Genomic DNA, 19491 nt, shown 5'->3' with positions numbered 1-19491 from the left:
TGCACCGATTATCGGTTTTGTATAAAATTCCATTTTCGGTGGACCGGTTTTTTGATCACTCTTCTTGCAACCACACTAGGTCCAGCAAACAGTCAAAGTTATATGGACAGAGGTACTCCCCAACGAGGAATTCTATTACCTCTTCTTTGGAATGTTGCTATAAACAGCCTTCTGGTTTCCATAGAAAAAGAAGGAATGGTGGCATACGCCCATCCACAATTATACAGAGAGCCTTCCGGATGACTGAGAAATGGGCAAAGACAGGACTAATTATAGACTGCAAACGACGTAAAATTCCGAACACCAAAAAGTTTTTTCGGTGGATTATCTCACCTCAGTAATGCTGCTGACATTTCTGAGGGTTTCAAAGCTTCTCCAAGTGGTTTCACTGCAATGTGGAACGCCGTTCGGACTCGGCTATAAAAAGGAGCTCCCTTGGCATTGAGCTTAACATGGAATCGGGTATCATAATTGACTGAATAGTCTAAGTGAGCCTGATACATCGGGCTGCCACCTAACCTAATCTAACTTATGCAGTCTGTTAAAATTTTTAGAACAATCAGATTGGTTCAACAGAGGAAAATAATGGGATGGGTTCAATGGTAAAAAAAACCTGTAATAGGTATTTTTAGTTAATGTGGTATCACAATGTATTGAATAGTCTAAGTGAGCCTGAACATAAATCGGACTGGCACTTTTCCCTAAACTAACCACATGCATGCTAACATTTGGTAAAAATCTAACATACCCATCTAACGATGAAGGGTATTCGAGATTTCTTCAAACGGCAGCTATATTAATCTTCAATTGTTTACTTCACGACAACTAGAAGACAGCAGTTCAATTTGTAAACAAAAACCAACTACCATTATCAATAAATAATAATGAATACAAATATATATTCTGTAATTATAAACACTAAAGAATCGTGTCGCTATTGCAAGGTAGTGAACCTGAGCTTTGACGTCAAGTTCATTATGATTCTTCTGATTACAAAATAGCATAACAAATGAATTTGCGGGAGTTAATTCTATCGAATAGTCTTTGAAGATCATTGATTTCATAGACATATTCCTAAGCTTTCACGCAGTTCTTAGTTTTAGGACTTTTCAACATTTATTAATTTTATATTTCCTTCGAGAATAGTGATACTAAATTAATTTCTTTTTAATTTAATGACACAGAAATCCACCAGAAAACGGTACCGCCAAACATTGGATGAAATGCGCTAAATGGATATCATCCGATGCATCGTTTGAATGAAAAGTTTTGTTACATTTGTTTAATTTCACAACATTTACCACATTTGAAATGTGCTGTCTTTCGATATTATTTGTTTTTATTTTTTTACACCATTTCCCAAAAATGGGAGAATTATTATTATTAGTATCAGTATAATTTTTTTATTGTGTTTGCGGGTAAGACAAGAAACACTGCGTCCATATGTCGAGTTCCGGCTCCCGTCATAGTTGACGATACCTGCTAAAAACACATCCTACCTCACCACGGGGCTCACTTTCCACCTCGGAACCGCATTCGATTAGTTCGTCACGAGGTGGACCCAGCAGTGGATCATGTCCATCTCTTCATAGTCTACGTCCAGACACCCGCTTTCGTTCATCGCATCGGTACATCCATGTAGGCCTTCTTCTTATGAAGAACGTATTCTGCATATCTACTAGCAATCTCCAAGTGCCTCTCATTCAGTAACATTTTGTGGACTATGTTTCGTGGGGGAGATACGACCGATATCATTCTTCACTTCCCTGCGTCGTTCTCTCCACCAGCTACATTTGAAAAATGTGTATTCTACTCTGTGAGCAAATGCAACATTTCAGTGGATTCCTTAGATTCTTTCATCTTGTTGCCTGCCTTGCCACATCTTATGCAGATACCCATACTCTTCCTGTCGGTGCTTTCGTATTCCCATTGCAGATGTCTCGATTTGAAACATCAATAGCATTGATTTATTTCCTCCTTGTATTTCATGCGGCAGTTCGTCACCTTAGTAGTACCTTCGGCTTAGTAGTATGTTACCCGTACGCAGTACCAACTGCTTACAAAACAATCGAATCAGCGCTGATTTTTGTGGGCGATGTCCCGATTTAGAGCAGCTTCTACATAACGCTGATATAATTGCTCATTTCAATAGCAATATTGCCCAGCTGTGGTATATAATTTTGAGTTTCCTATATAGCAGTGTTGGTATGAAGGAAAACTCCACTACCTTTCATACATCTACACTGCACTAATTGGTTGCAATAACTTAAACGAATGATCATAAACCAGTTTGAATACTCGTTTACATTCTTGGCACTGATACATGCAGTGTGGATGCACTGCCTACTTTATTGTATACCAAAAAGCACAACTAAACTCTTACTGCTGAAGTACTTTTGCTGGGAAGTGGATCATATCCATCTCTTCATAGTCTGCGTTCAGACACCGCTTAAGTTCATCGCATTGCTACATCCATGTAGGCCTTCTTCTTGTGAAGAATGTATTTTGCGTATCTACTAGCAATCTCCAAGTGCTTCTCATTCAGTAACATTTTGTCGACTATGTTTCGGGGGGAGATACCACCGATATCATTCTCCACTTCCCTGCATCGTTCTGTCCATCGGCTACATTTGAAAAATGTGTGTTATACTCTGCGAGCAAATGCAACATTTCAGGGGATTCCTTAGATTCTTTCATCTTGTTGCCTGCCTTGCCACATCTTATGCAGAGACCCATACCCTTCCTGTCGGTGCCTTTGCATTCCCATTGCAGATGTCCCGATTCGAAACATCAATAGCATCGCTTTATTTCCTCCTTATATTTCATACGGTAGTTCGTCCACCCTTTTAAGATTTTCTGTTGGCTTAATAGTACATTTGCCACGGCTGCTGGCAGGGAAACGAGAGCTCTCTTCTGTTCTCTGAATTTTCCCGGAAGGTTTCTTTGTTTTCACCTTTCCCCATTACGAATAGAATGGATTCATTTTTTTGTTTAGCTGACTGTTTGGCCAGCTATGCCACATAGTTATGTCCATCACGAGATTTTATATCAACGGCTTCAAATCGTTCGATTATTCATTTTAAATGTGGTCTCCTTTTGAATTTCTCCTCTTTCCTTCCAGAGTAAGGAAAAGTTTGTCTCGGATGCAACAGAATCGTAAGATTCCCCGTAAGATGTCCCGATCGAAACATCGATAGCATCGCTTTATTTCCTCCTTATACCTCAGAGGAAGGAAAGGTTTGTCTCGGCTCGGCGCACTTCGCTTGTTTTTAGTGGTTTGAATCTAGGTAAGATTCTGTTGCATCCTCTGCGGTATGTTGGACTCTCTTTCATTTTCTGCCGTCTATCACTTTCTTCGATAGTTGCATTCCCATTGTAGATGTCCCGATTCGAAACATCGATAGCATCGCTTTATTTCCTCCTTATACCTCAGAGGAAGGAAAGGTTTGTCTCGGCTCGGCGCACTTCGCTTGTTTTTGGTAGTTTGCAATGTTGGGATATCTAGGGTAAGATCCTGTTGCATCATCTGCGGTATGTTGGACTCTCTTTCATTTTCTGCCGTCTCCCACTTTCTTCGATAGTTGCATTCCCATTGCAGATGTCCCGATTCGAAACATCGATAGCATCGCTTTATTTCCTCTTTATATCTCATACGGCAGTTTGTCCACCCTATTAAGATTCTCTGTTGGATTAGTAGTACCTTTGCCTCGGCTGCTGGAAGGGAAACGAAAGCTCTCTTCTGTTCTCTGAAGTTTACAGTCACGTCTTCATTCGTGGTATTCGTTACCTTCTTGATAGCCTACCTAACTTCTTCCTCTGTCGTGAGCGCATCGAGTTCTTCGATGTGCCACTGCTTCGACCTTCAGGGTGCCCGGAAGGTTTCTTTGTTTCCACCTTTCCCCATTACTGATAGAATGGATCCGATTTTTGTTTATCTGACTGTTTGGACAGCCACATCAGCCTCCCTTGGATTTACTTTTTCCCTCAAAATTCTCAGTACATCGGTTTATAACAACGGTACAGTACAGGTTTTATAACAACGGCCTCAGGTCGTTCTTTTATTCGTTTTAAGTGTGGTCTCCTTTTGGACTTTTCCTCTTTCCTTCCAGAGGATGGAAAGGTTTGTCTCGGCTGGGTTCGGCGCACTTCGCATGTTTTTTGGATTAGGATAAGATCCTGTTGCTTCCTCTTTAACAGGTTGGCTGATAAGTCCCCGGTCTAACAAAGAAAAACCCATTTTTTGTCAAAATTCGTTTTTATTATTCAACATAGTTCCCTTCAAGAGCGATAAAACGATTATAACGACCTTCCAATTTTTTGATACCATTTTGGTAGTATTCCTTCGGTTTTGCCTCAAAATAGGCCTCAGTTTCGGCGATCACCTCTTCATTGCAGTCAAATTTTTTCCCTGCGAGCATCCTTTTGAGGTCTGAGAACAAGAAAAAGTCGCTGGGGGCCAGATGTGGAGAATACGGTGGGTGGGGAAGCAATTCGAAGCCCAATTCATGAATTTTTGCCATCGTTCTCAATGACTTGTGACCGTGCGGTGCGTTGTCTTGGTGTAACAACACTTTTTTCTTCTTCATATGGGGCCGTTTTGCCTCGATTTCGACCTTCAAACGCTCCAATAACGCCATATAATAGCCACTGTTGATGGTTTTTCCCTTCTCAAGATAATCGATAAAAATTATTCCATGCGCATCCCAAAAAACAGAGGCCATTACTTTGCCAGCGGACTTTTGAGTCTTTCCACGCTTCGGAGGTTCACCGGTCGCTGTCCACTCACTCGACTGTCGATTGGACTCAGGAGTGTAGTGATGGAGCCATGTTCCCTCCATTGTCACATATCGACGGAAAAACTCGGGTGTGTTACGAGTTAACAGCTGCAAACGCCGCTCAGAATCATCAACACGTTTTTGTTTTTGGTCAAATGAGAGCTCGCGCGGCACCCATTTTGCACAGAGGTTCCGCATATCCAAATATTGATGAATGATATGATCAACACATTCCTTTGATATCTTTAAGACCTCTGCTATCTCGATCAACTTCATTTTACGGCCATTCAAAATCATTTTGTGGATTTTTTTGATGTTTTCGTCGGTAACCACCTCTTTCGGGCGTCCACTGCGTTCACCGTCCTCCGTGCTCACTTCACCACGCTTCAATTTTTCATACCAATCAATGTTGATTTCCCTGGAACAGAGTCCGGAAACTCATTATCAAGCCAAGTTTTTGCTTCCACCGTATATTTTCTCTTCAGAAAACAGTATTTTATCAAAACACGAATTTCCTTTTTTTTTCATTTTTTTCACAATAATAAAAGTTGCTTCACAAAAGACGCTCTATCTCACAAATTAATTGACTTACAGACGTCAAATTTTGACACGAATCATCTGAAGGTTGGTACTATATAAAAATTTATTTACTTTAATACTAGCGACGCCATCTATGTGTCAGATCGGGGACTTATCAGCTAACCTGTTAGTATGTTGGCCTCTCTTTCATTTTCTGCCGTTTTCCAGTTTCTTCGATTGTTACCGATTACGTCAAGCTGTTCATCAATTTCAGAGACTCCGTTTTGAACATCATTACTAATGTTCTTTTGCCTGTGTATCGCTGCTTTCATCATCCGAAGTACTGACTGACATTTCGCTAGGGCCTCTTCTTCTGATAGTTTCATTTTTACTATGTACTCCTGCTTTGGCGAGCAGTAATTTGGAAGGATCCTCGCGGAATCATTTACTGCTCTGTCGTCTTTCGGAATTTCGCAGTGTCCGGATCCCGATTCCGTAAAAATACCACGAAGCGTATTTACTTCTGTCGTTTCTTCGTTTGTTGACTTGGAGCGTAACGTGTTTGTCGGCGAACGGAGTACATTCTTCTCTATTCTCTCGTCTGCTACATTGGTCGTTGGAGTTTCCATGCGATATGGGGCCCAACTCGGTGCCGTTATCTGTGTCCGATAATGTAGTTGCCCTTTGGAGTGACCCTGAAGGTACCTATGCCAGCAGTGAGGTTCTCGCGAGGCTTGCCACAAGACCTTATGGGTACTTGTGTTCAGAGCCAGGTCGGGTGCTAATCTGGATGTCGTATCAACAGACCTACATTGGTTACGTGACACAGAGCGTTCTCTAAGCCCTACCAGGATTTTAACGGGTTTGGAAGTTGTGAGATTAGCCTAAAAAGAATTTCCTGAGATTTCACTCCCACAATTGTCAGCTCGTTGCTTCTATTCCGTGTTTTAATTCAAGATCCATATTCGTGATTCCATGTCAATATCATTCCTACATTCTACTTGTTTGATTAGGAAGTCCACGGGGACATCACTCCCCTTACTGCTACTATCTATAGGGCACCCTTGTGGGATGTCGCCATGTCTCAAAGATGTCTTCGGATATACTTCGCTTTTTATAGCACATCCTCAATCTTCGCCACTCTTGATTGGGCTGCTTATTTTTCACAGCTGACCTATAGGTCGTCCAGCTAAGCACCACCTGATGTCACCTGAGCTCAGCCCCATCAATTTAATTAACTTTTTTTTAAATTAATATAATATTTGTAATTTTGAAATGGTGTTGCAGAGACTACTAAATTTTTTCGAAATAAAAATATTTTGGTGACATAAAAAAAAACTCGGATAGATATTTTTAGAGTGTCTCGGTGACAAATTTAGTCTTATGTGAGTGAGTGACGGTGATGCTTAGACTGTTGATGGTGTGACAATGCTGCGTCGTTGTTCATTTTTTTCCCCTCACATTTTTTTGCGTTGCGGTGGGGTTGAATAACGGGTTGGATAGTAGGAAGACTGCTCTGCTGTTGCTGCTACCCCTTAGCTGTGCGTAAAATAAAAGTTTTTTTTTTTTTAATTTTCGATACATTTTAGCTGTCAGCTGATGCTTAAACGGTAAAGTGACATTATGACTTTTGCTATAACTCACCATAGCCGTTTCGTTCATCCGACGGTGTAGCCTCAGTCAACACCTCACGCCCGTCTACGTTCAGCATCTTTCTTGATGTCACATTAATACACTCCCCCTCATATGATTTGAAAATCTCTTTTCTTAGACTTATTTCTTTGTGTTCGAGGCCGAGGGGGTTATGGGGGATCGTTTGTCTGCCTAATGCCTTTCGAATGATATTTGCTTAGATGCTGTTAAAAGTAAAATTTATTTTTAAAATCCCAAAAAGCTAAAAACAAAAAAAAAACTAATTTTGTTAGGCCAAATTGGTTTTGTATTCGTGTTGCTAACATTTGTTGCTTGTTCTTGGAACAACGTTTTTTGTTGTCAGTGAAATGTCGGGACAGTGATTTTTTTTAAGTTGATTTACACTCTGTTCCTTATTTCCCAGATCACAAATGAAGAACAGTTCAATGGACTTTTTGTCTTCTTGACATTGCACAGTGGTACGATCTAATAGAAATATTTATATTGCACGGCTTCTTTGTATTCTAGGGGTTGTGAACTCCAACGGATACTATAGGGTGGCTTTTATTTATTTTTATACCCACCATCATAGAATTGTGATGGGGGTATAATAAGTTTGTCATTCCGTTTGCAGCACATCGAAATATCAATTTCCAACTATATAAAGTATATATATTCTTGATCAGGTACAAATTCTAGGATGATATATGCATGTCCGTCTGTTGTAATCACGCTACAGCCTTCAATAATGGTGCTATCGTCCTGAAATTTGGCACAGATTCGTTGTTTGTTTGCAGACAGGTCAAGTTCGAAGATGGGATATATTGGTTCAAGTTTTCATATAGTCCCCATATAAAGCGACCTCCCGATTTGGGGTCTAGAAGTATTTTAGGATCATAAAAAGGTGTGCAGAAGATGGGGCCTATCGGTCCATGTTTTGATATAGCCCCCATATAGACCAATCTCCCGATTTTACTCCTTGGGCTTCTAGAAACTGTATTTACTATCCAATTTGCCTGAAATTGAAACTCTAGATGTATTTTTGGACCAAAAATTGGTGTGTCGAAAATGGGGTGTATCGGTCCATCTTTTGGTATAGCCCCATATAGACCGATCTCCCGATTTTACTTCTTGGGCTTCTAGAAACTGTATTTACTATCCGATTTGTCTGAAATTGAAAATCTAGAGGCATTTTAGGACCATAAATTGGTGTTTCGCAAATGGGGTGTATCGGTCGATATTTTGGTGTAGGCCCCATATATACTTGGGCTTCTGGAATTAGTAGTTTTTTCCCAATTTGCCTGAAATTGGAATTCTAGAGGTATTTGAGAACCATTAAGAGGTGTGTCGAAAATGGTGAGTCTTGGTCCATGTTTTGGTATAGCCCCCATATAGACGTACCTCCCGAATTTATTTTTGGGACTTCTAGAATCCGGTCGACAACAAAAAGGTCAGCTAAATATGGTTTGTGTCGACCCATGTTTTGGTATAGCTCCCACATATAGCGCTTGGGCTTCTAGAACCCGTAGCTTTTATCCGATTTGCTCGAAAATGTAAATATACAGGTATTTTAGACCCTCAAAAATCTGGATCGCATTTATTTTTACCGATCCATTTGGTAAGGCATCGATATAGACCCATTTCTCTTCTTGAGGGTGCACCCAAAGAAAAAATATTTTCCTCCGGAATGAAATTTTAGACAAACGAAATTCCTTTTGCGTATAAAGTATTTTCGTTTAGAGCAATTAGTCCGGCGGAGTTACAAGCAGTGACTGACAGAATCATCCCCTGGTTGTCGGCGATATATATAGGATGTATCAACTTAGCATATATCCCAGGAAAGTGGAGGGAAACAAATGTCGTTTTCAGACCTAAAGCGCGAAAAGCCTCTCACTCGAGTGCGAAGGATTTCCGACCAATCAGCTTATCCTCATTCCTACTTAAGACTCTGGAGAGGATGATAGATATTTATCTTAGAACTAGCGTCTATTCAAGTTTGCTCTCGAAACGACAGCATGCATACTCGAAGGGCAGATCTACTGAGACCGCATTGCATAAACTAGTCAGCTTTATTGAACGCTCACTATCTGCCAAAGAATACACAATCATGGCGTTTCTAGACATCGAAGGGGCGTTCAACAACAACCATCCCAGCTCGATTTTAAATGGACTAACAACTCTGAATGTAGATCAAGGTATACTTAGACTGTTAGACGAACTTCTAACAAAGAGACGTATTTCAGCCACACTAGGGCTTTGGAATGTTGTTATAAACAACCTTCTGGTTTCCCTAGAAAAAGAAAGGATACAAGTGGTGGCATACGCAGATGATGTGGCGCTAGCAGTCATGGGAAAATTCCCATCCACAATCAGAGATATTATACAGAGAGCCCTCCGGATGACTGAGAAATGGGCGAAAGATAATGGTCTTGGGGTAAATCCTGCAAAGACAGAACTAGCCATGTACTGCAAAGATCGCAAAACTCCCACGGTTAGGCCCATTTCCTTAGGGGGCATTGAAATTCACTTTTCTGAGTGTGCAAAATACCTTTTCGTTATTTTGGACAGGAAGCTCAACTTAAAGCTTAATATTGAAGAAAGGGCGAGGAAAGCAACGTAGCATTGTACTCGTGCAAAAAGGCAATAGGAGAAGAGTGGGGCTTAAAACCAAAAATTCTGCATTGGCTATACACGCAGTGGTTAAACCTATAATGCTATATGGTGTTATAGTCTGGTGGCCGGCACTTCACCAGCCGACAAATTTAGACAAAGTTCAGCGTATGGCGTACTTGTGTATCTCAGGCGCATTCAGCCAGACAGGAACAAATTCCCTTAATGTCATGCTGCATCTATTGTCTTTAGACATTTTGACCAAACAGTCAGCTGCAACAACGGCTGTGCGGTTGCGCGAGCTATCGCTGTGGTCGGAAAAAAGTTACGGTCACAGTTCGGTCCTCAAAATAATGCCGGATGTGCCTAACGTAGTGGATTATACTTTGGCGACAAAAAGTTTGAAACTCTAATTCCCAACAGTGAGGTGTGGTGCACACAGGCCCCGGGGAATAAATGATATATAGATTTCTACGCTGATGGCTCCAAATTGGATGGACAAGTGGGGTTCGGAGTATATTCTAAAGATCTGGAACTTCGAATAGCGAAAAGATTACCTAATCACTGAAATATTAGCAATAAGAGAGGTGGCGAATTGGCTCAGAAGTAATGTTCCAAAAAATGCTGGCATTAATATTTACTCAGACAGTCAACCTGCAATAAAATCCTTGGACTCAGTGTTCCTTAACTCGAAAACGGCCACCGACTGCCGCAAATCTCTCAATGAGATGGCTGAGCAGCACCATATTCACCTAATATGAGTGCCTGGCCATAGGAACATACCGGGGAACTGCAGAGCGGATGAGTTGGCGAGGCTAGGGACTACCTTACATATTCCAGGGGAACTAGAATCTGTTGGTATGTCCCTCGCTACCTGTAAGCTTATACTGCGTGAGAAGGCTGTTATGATGTCAAATGTTCGATGGGAGAATTGCAAGGGTTATAACGACACCAAGCAAATATGGCCACATTTAAACTTAAACCGAACACTAGATATGCTAGAGTTCTCGAGACGTCAGATATCACTTCTGATATCTGCTATAACGGGTCGTTGCCTGATAGGCGATTTTGCAAAAACTATTGGCGCAAAGTATAATGACTATTGTATGAGCTGTCATGATGCGGAGGAAAGGGAATCAATTAAACACCTCTTTTGTGAGTGTCCTGCATTTTGTGTAAGGCGTAAGCAAATTTTAGGGGCATATAGCTTTAGATTACTGGCGGACCTGTCAAACGTTAACTTAAGCTGTCTGCTAATGTTTTTGGAACAATCTGATTGGTTCAACAGAAGAAAATAATCGAGAAGGTTCATCGGTTAAAACTAGAAGTGCCCTGAATAGTCTAAGTGAGCCTGAATCTTAATCGGGCCGCCACTTTAACCTAACCAACCTAACCTTTAGAGTAAATTAATCCGAATCTTTGATAAGCGATTCAACGATTCTCTCTAAAATTTGTGTCAAAAGGAAACTTTGCTTGTCTAAAATTTCGTTCCTCAGAAAAGAAAATTCTTCTTTCAGTGGATAACAGGCGCACTGCTCATGAAAATTGCTTGAAACTGAAAGTACAATTTCCAGATTTCACAACTCGTAATCATTTAAATAATGCCGGTAAAAATCTACAAATTTAAGATTTCAAATCAAGGCGTTATTCCATCATTTGCACGATATGTTTATGATTCCTCTAAAACTCAAACTAAATTGGTTCTTATAAATCCAGAATATGATCTAGTCTTCATAGGTAGAATCTTTAAATTTATCTTCGGAATGAACTGATTTGCTGGGGAGAAATTTTGTGTATTATCAACTAACCCGCTACGACAAAGAGTTTTCAAAGTAAACTATTATAGTTGATTCATAGGTTAGGTTAGGTTAGGTTAGGTGGCAGCCCGATGTATCAGGCTCACTTAGACTATTCAGTCCATTGTGATACCACATTGGTGAACTTCTCTCATATCACTGAGTGCTGCCCGATTCCATGTTAAGCTCAATGACAAGGGACCTCCTTTTTATAGCCGAGTCCGAACGGCGTTCCACATTGCAGTGAAACCACTTAGAGAAGCTTTGAAACCCTCAGAAATGTCACCAGCATTACTGAGGTAGGATAATCCACCGCTGAAAAACTTTTTGGTGTTCGGTCGAAGCAGGAATCGAACCCACGACCTTGTGTATGCAAGGCGGGCATGCTAACCATTGCACCACGGTGGCTTCCAAGTAGTTGATTCATGGTGGTGGGTATTTAAGATTCGGCCCGGCCGAACTTACTGCTATATACTTGGTTTAATTTAATTGTTCAAAAGCAAAAAATATCGGAAATAACATGAACTTTTTGAATATCCTTACCGGCAAAGCGATGTTCAACAAAACGCTACGAAAAATAACGAATTCAACCTTAACTGAAATCGAACGTATGATAAAAAGTGAATAAGATGTTCCAATTCCAAAATTTTTAAAAAAATTTAGTTGGTTGATGATTGAAAATGTTAACACAAATTATAGGTTTTACAAAACTATTATATATAATATTAAAAAAATTTTAAAATGTATTCATGTTTATGAAAATGGGCAAAATTGTCAACTTTTTTCGACCTATTTTGGTCCAATTTTGTTGATTTGTTGCAGCATTTATCTTTATCTTTACATCGCTTTGAATTAAATTAGACGATATTCGTTCTAAAAACACTGTAAGTTCTCGTATATGGTTCCTAGGCAATTTTGTAATGTAGAAAATTTATATGGTCTTTTAATTTGTGTTGTGTGATAAAGATATTTTAATTTATGGTTATAAAATACAGAATTCATTCACGTTATCGTTGATAATATATTTGAAAATAATTTCTTCATATACAATTCAATTTGAGAAGAGAAAATTCGTAGCCAAGGTGATTGCTTGTTTCGTCAAATATTGTATTTATTGCCTTCTAAGGGTTAATTGTACAATTTTTGTTTTTTTTTAAGAAATTGGTATCTATAGCAAATCTATCTTAAATAATTATTATTTCTACATTTTTACTTTAAATCTTGTTTCTTTTGAATATGCATTTATTTTATTTAAAGTTTGCTTAATTTTCTTTTCAGGTAAGCTTTTATGCAGGACGATAACAATATGGGGTAAGTTCTAGTGGGCCTATATTTGAAATAACTAAAACGGTATATAGCTTGAGCTTCAGAATTTGTCGATTTACTTTACACCAAAATAATTCTGATTCAATTATTATTTTTTTTTTAGTCTTCAATCGCCAAAATGATAGCATCCATCACGGAATTAATAAGAAATAAAAAAATATATTTGAAAAAAAAAAATGATTTATTGATTTCTTCGGCACTTTCAATTAATTCTTAATTGGATCAATTAAGCATTTAATTGATTTTGGTCGAAAAACTGATTTTTTTTAAATTTGGGCACATAATTATTTGTTCTATCATTATTTATATTATAATTATGATGAAATAATAGTCCTGTAATTTTATAATGATGAAATTGGCTCCTCAGTGAGCGTCTAGAAATTACATTTGAAGGTTGTTTTATATGGTTGTATGAATATATTATGGAGCGATATGAACGACTGATTACTAGATATTAGGGTCCAATTTTTTGCACAATTATTAGCGACCATATATTTGACCATGGTTGCTACTCGTGCCAAAAATAATCTAACAAATTTTTAAGAAAATTTTAACAAAAATCTACAAAATTAAAAACATAAAATTTTATTTTGAAGTTATTGATCAAATTTTTGTGGTTAGTACAAAAAAAAATGTGTTTTCTTTCGAATGAAATGTTTTAAATCAAATTGAATTATATTGGAAAATTTTATTCCTATTTTTGCAATATTTTTTTTTTCTAAGATCAATTTTTAAAAATTTAATTTTTTTTATTTATTTGGAATTTAATATTAGTTATGAAATATTACAATATTTTGTACCTCAGCGCCCTTTAGGCTTTGTTTGAGGTTATCTGGCATTACAATTCAAATGAGCAAAATAGTAGTGTAAAAAAAAATCAAGAAAGGAAAAAACAAGGTTTAACTATAAAAAAAGAGAATTTATATAAAAAAGATAAACTTTAAATTTATAATTGTATATAGAAACTCACTTTATAAGACAAACATTTCAATATTTTGACAAAGATACTCTTTTAACTTTGGCTTGAAAATTGATATAAATCGGATTTCCTTTAAGTATTGTGGCATATTGTTATATTCTGTACTACCCATATACGTATTCAATATATGGGTAGTACAGAATATAACAATATGCCACAAATGTTTCGTCATCTCCAATCGACATCTAGCAACTTTACAATTTGTACTTTTTATTTTATTTCTAAAGAAAATTTTATTTATATAGCAAATTTTTGCAAAATTTTATTTCTATAGCAAATTTTTTTTATACCCTCCATCATAGGATGGGGGTATATTAACATTGTCATTCCGTTTGTAACACATCGAAATATTGCTCTAAGACCCCATAAAGTATATATATTCTGGGTCGTGGTGAAATTCTGGGTCGATCTAAGCATGTCCGTCCGTCCGTCCGTCTGTTGAAATCACGCTAACTTCCGAACGAAACAAGCTATCGACTTGAAACTTTGCACAAGTAGTTGTTATCGACGTAGGTCAGATGGTATTGAAAATGGGCCATATCGGTCCACTTTTACGTATAGCCCCCATATAAAGGGACCCTCAGATTTGGCTTGTGGAGCCTCTAACAGAAGCATATTTCATCCGATCCGGCTGAAATTTGGTATATGGTGTTGGTATATGGTCTCTAACAACCATGCAAAAATTGGTCCACATCGGTCCATAATTATATATAGCCCCCATATAAACCGATCCCCAGATTTGGCTTGCGGAGCCTAAAAGAGAAGCAAATTTCATCCGATCCGGCTGAAATTTAGTACATGGTATTGGTATATGGTCTATAACAACCATGCAAAAATTGGTTCACATCGGTCCATAGTTATATATAGCCCCCATATAAACCGATCCCCAGATTTGGCTTGCGGAGCCTCAAAGAGAAGAAAGTTTCATCCGATCCGGCTGAAATTTGGTACATGGTGTTGGTATATGGTCTCTAACAATCATGCAAAAATTGGTCCACATCGGTCCATAATTATATATAGCCCCCATATAAACCGATCCCCAGATTTGGCTTGCGAAGTCTCCAAGAGAATCAAATTTCATCCAATCCGGTTGTAATTTGGAACATGGTGTTAGTATATGATCTTTAACAACCGTGCCAGAACTGGTCCATATCGGTCCATAATTATATATAGCCCCCATATAAAACGTTCTCCAGATTGGACCTCCGGAGCCTCTTGGAGCAAAATTCATCCGATCCGGTTCAAATTAGGAACGTGGTGTTAGTATATGGTCGCTAAAAACCATACCAAAATTGGTCCAATCACACAAAAATTGGTCCATATCGGTTCATAATCATGGTTGCCACTAGAGCCAAAAATAATCTACCAAAATTTTATTTCTATAGAAAATTTTGTCAAAATTTTATTTCTATAGAAAATTTTGTCAAAATGTTATTTCTGGAGAAAATTTTGTAAAAATTTTATTCGGTTCATAATAAAACTTTCATCATTGTCAAAATTTTATTTCTATAGAAAATTTTGTCAACATTTTATTTCTATAGAAAATTTTGTTCAAATTTTATTCGGTTCATAATCATGGTTGCCACTCGAGCCAAAAATAATCTACCAAGATTTTATTTCTATAGAAAATTTTGTCAAAAGTTTATTTCTATAGAAAATTTTGTTAAAATTTTATTTCTGTAGAAATTTTTGTCAAAAATTTCTTTCTATAGAAAGTATTGTCAAAATTTTTATTTCTATAGAAAATTTTGTGAAAATTTTATTTCTATAGAAAATTTTGTTAAAATGTTATTTCTGTAGAAAATTTTGTCAAAATTTTATGTCTACTTTGTCAAACTGAATTATATACGTATTGGATCGATCTTTTTTGATTTAATATATACCACGTATGGACTTACATACAATTTAGAAGAAGGTGTTAGGAGGTTTTAAGATACCTTCCCATCGACAAGCGTTACCGCAACTTAAGTAATTCGATTGTGGATGGCAGTGTTTAGAAGAAGTTTCTACGCAATCCATGATGGAGGGTACATAAGCTTCGGTTTGGCCGAACTTACGGCCGTATATACTTGTTTTTCTACAGAAAACTTTTTGAAAATTTTATTTTTATAGAAATTTTTATTTCTATAGAAAATTTTGTTAAAATTTTATTTCTGAAAAAAAAAATTGTTAAAATTGTATTTCTATAGAAAATTTGTCCAAAATTTTATTTCTATAGAAATTTTTGCAAAATTTTATTTCTATAGAAATTTTCTTTTTTGTTGAAATTTTCTTTCTATAGCAAATTTTTGAAAAATTTTATTGCTATAGAAACAGTGTTAAAATGTTATTTCTATAGAATTTTTTTGCAACATTTTATTTTTTGCAACATTTATATAGAAAATTTTTGCAAAATTTTATTTCTTAGAATTTTAAAAAAATTTTTGCTAAATTTTCTTTCAATAGAAATTTCTTGCTAAGTTTTCTTTCTATAGAAAAGTTTTGCAAAATTTTATTTTTATATAGAACTTTTGAAAAATTTTATACCTTTAGAAAATTTTGGAAATTTTTTTCTTGGGAAAATTTATTTATTTCTATAGAATTTTTTTGCAAAATTTTATTTTTTGCAACATTTATATAAAAAATTTTTGCAAAATTTTATTTCTTAGAATTTTAAAAAAAAAATTTTGCTAAGTTTTCTTTCAATAGAAATTTCTTGCTAAGTTTTCTTTCTATAGAAAAGTTTTGCAAAATTTTATTTTTATATAGAACTTTTGAAAAATTTAATACCTTTAGAAAATTTTGGAAATTTTATTTCTTGGGAAAATTTATTTATTTCTATAGAATTTTTTTGCAACATTTATATAGAAAATTTTTGCAAAATTTTATTTCTTAGAATTTTAAAAAAATTTTTGCTAAGTTTTCTTTCAATAGAAATTTCTTGCTAAGTTTTCTTTCTATAGAAAAGTTTTGCAAAATTTTATTTTTTATAGAACTTTTGAAAAATTGTATACCTTTAGAAAATTTTGGAAATTTTTTTTCTTGGGAAAATGTTTGCAAAGTTTTATCTGTATAGAAAATTTTTGGAAAACATTATTTCTATAGAATATTTTGTCAAAATTTCACTTCTATAGAAAAATTTAGGTACCTCTTACTTCGAGAGGAATATTTTACAAAATCCACCAAAGATTCCACCAATCGCCAAAACAGTAAAAAAATTTTCCATTTTTGGTAGAACAGTTGTTCTCAAAAAAAGCACACTCAAAAAAATCGCTTCTTTGACATATACCCCAAACACATTTTGCTTCAAGCATATATATTTTCAGGATTGGTCCAAACAATATATTGTTTGTATTGTGCAAACATATTATGTTTCACCTTAGGTCATACACTGGTGGAAAATTTTTTTAATGAAATTTTCTTTGTGTGGACATATTTTTAAGGCGCCAATTGGTTACTTCCATTATTTTACTTGCAGCATACTCTCTAGGTCTCTCTTTCTAAACACATATATGTTTATTTCTAAATTAATATATGTTTGCATCTAAGCATATTATATTAACAAACATTTTATGTCCCAAACATGTTATGCTAGTTTATGAACATTATATGCTTGTACTTAAAAATATTGTGTTAAAAAATTTGAGTTCCAAACATATAATTTTTACACCCAAACATATAAAAAACAGTATTTTTCGTCCGCGTATGGAAAATTTTTGCAAAATTTTCTTTCCAGAGAAATTTTTGCTAAGTTTTCTTTCTATAGAATTTTTTTGCAAAATTTTATTTCTATGGAAATTTTTGCAAAGTTTTCTTTCTATAGAAATTTTTGGTAAGTTTTCTTTCTACAGAAATTGTTTGCTAAGTTTTTTTTTTCTAAAGAAAATTTTTGCAAAATTTTACTTCTATATAGAACTTTTGAAAATTTTTTTAGAACATTTTTTAATTTTTTTTTTCTATGGAAAATTTTTGCAAAGTTTTATCTCTATAGAAAATTTTTGTAAAACATTATTTCTATAGACAAAATGTCAAAATTTCATTTCTATAGAAAATTTAGGTACCTCTTACTTGGAGAGGAATACTTTACAAAATCTACCACAGATTCCACCAATCGCCCAAACAGTAAAAAATCGACTATTTTTTGTAGAATTATACCAACTTTGGCAATCGTAATACTGAATTACCAAATTTCTACCGTATCGGAGTACATTTGCTTTGTAGAATATTTAGTCAAAATTTTATTTCTATAGAAAATTTTGTAAAAATTTCATTTCTATAGAAATTGTTTGCAAAATGCGTATACCCTGCGCCACACTGTGGAACAGGGTATTATAAGTTAGTGCATATGTTTGTAACACCCAGAAGGAGACGAGATAGACATATGGTGTCTTTGGCAATAATGCTCAGGGTGGGTCCCTGAGTCGATATAACCATGTCCGTCCGTCCGTCTGTCTGTGAACACATTTTTGTGATCAAAGTCTAGGTCGCAATTTAAGTCCAATCGCCTTCAAATTTGGCACATGTTCCTAATTTGTGCCAGAATAGAACCCCATTGATTTTGGAAGAAATCGGTTCAGATTTAGATATAGCTCCCATATATATCTTTCGCCCGATATGCACTAATATGGACCCAGCAGCCAGAGTTTTATACCGATTTGCTTGAAATTTTGTACAAACATAACATTTAGTCGTATAGTCAAGTGTGCAAAATTTGATTGAAATCGGTTCAGATTTAGATATAGCTCCCATATATATCTTTCGCCCGATATGGACTTATATGGCCCCAGAAGCCAAATTTTTTGGCGAATTCGGTTGAAATTTTGCACTAGGAGTACAATTTGTAGTATAGTCAAGTGTGCAAAATTTGATTGAAATCGGTTCCGATTTAGATATAGCTCCCATATATATCTTTCGCCCGATATGGACTAATATGGTCCTAAAAGCCAGAGTTTTGGCCCAATTTGGTTGAAATTTTGCACAGGGAGTAAATTTAGCATTGTAGCTATGCGTGCCAAATTTGGTTGAAATCTATTCAGATTTAGATATAGCTCCCATATATATCTTTCGCCCGATATGCACTTATATGGATCCAGAAGCCAGAGTTTTATCCCGATTAGCTTGAAATTTTGCACAAGGAGTACAATTAGTAATATAGTCATGTGTGCCAAATATATGTTTTTCCATATATATGTTTTTCTGATTTCGACAAAAATGGTCAAAATACCAACATTTTCCTTGTAAAATCGCCACTGCTTACTCGAAAAGTTGTAAAAATTACTCTAATTTTCCTAAACTTCTAATACATATATATCGAGCGATAAATCATAGTTTCCTTAAAATTGCTTCAGATTTAAATGTTTCCCATATTTTTTTAATAACATTGTGTTCCACCCTAGTGCATTAGCTGACTTAAATTTTGAGTCTATAGATTTTGTACAAGTCTATCAAATTCTGTCCAGATCGAATGATATGTAGTTGTATGTATTTGGGACAAACCTTTATATATAGCACCCAACACATTTGACGGATGTGATATGGTATCGAAAATTTAAATTTCCAAAGTGGTGTAGGGTATAATATAGTCGGCCCCGCCCGACTTTAGACTTTCCTTACTTGTTATTTATAATTTATATTGAAAATTTTTGCAAAATCTTATTTCTTCAGAAAAATTTGTTAAAATTTTATTTATATAGAAAATTTTTGTAAAATTTTAATTCTATATAGAACGTTTGACAAATTTTATTTCTTTAGAAAATTTTTGCAAACATTTTGCTATAGAAAACTTTTGCAAAGTTTTTCTTCTATAGAAAATTTTGTCAAAATTTTATTTCCATTGAAAATTTAAGTACCTCTTACTTGGAGAGGAATATTTTAC

The 19491-nt window shown here is 35.8% G+C and overlaps 1 protein-coding gene across 1 annotated transcript in view; it reads left to right on the top strand.

Moving 5' to 3' along the window:
• Nucleotides 1-19491, top strand: part of LOC142228544 (tRNA dimethylallyltransferase) — a 591910-nt gene that overhangs the window by 224102 nt on the left and 348317 nt on the right. The gene's annotated exons all lie outside the window — the stretch shown is intronic.

The sequence above is a fragment of the Haematobia irritans genome, chromosome 3, assembly GCF_050003625.1.
Source record: "Haematobia irritans isolate KBUSLIRL chromosome 3, ASM5000362v1, whole genome shotgun sequence".
Lineage (NCBI taxonomy): Eukaryota > Metazoa > Arthropoda > Insecta > Diptera > Muscidae > Haematobia > Haematobia irritans.
This window is presented reverse-complemented; position numbering and strand designations above follow the sequence as displayed.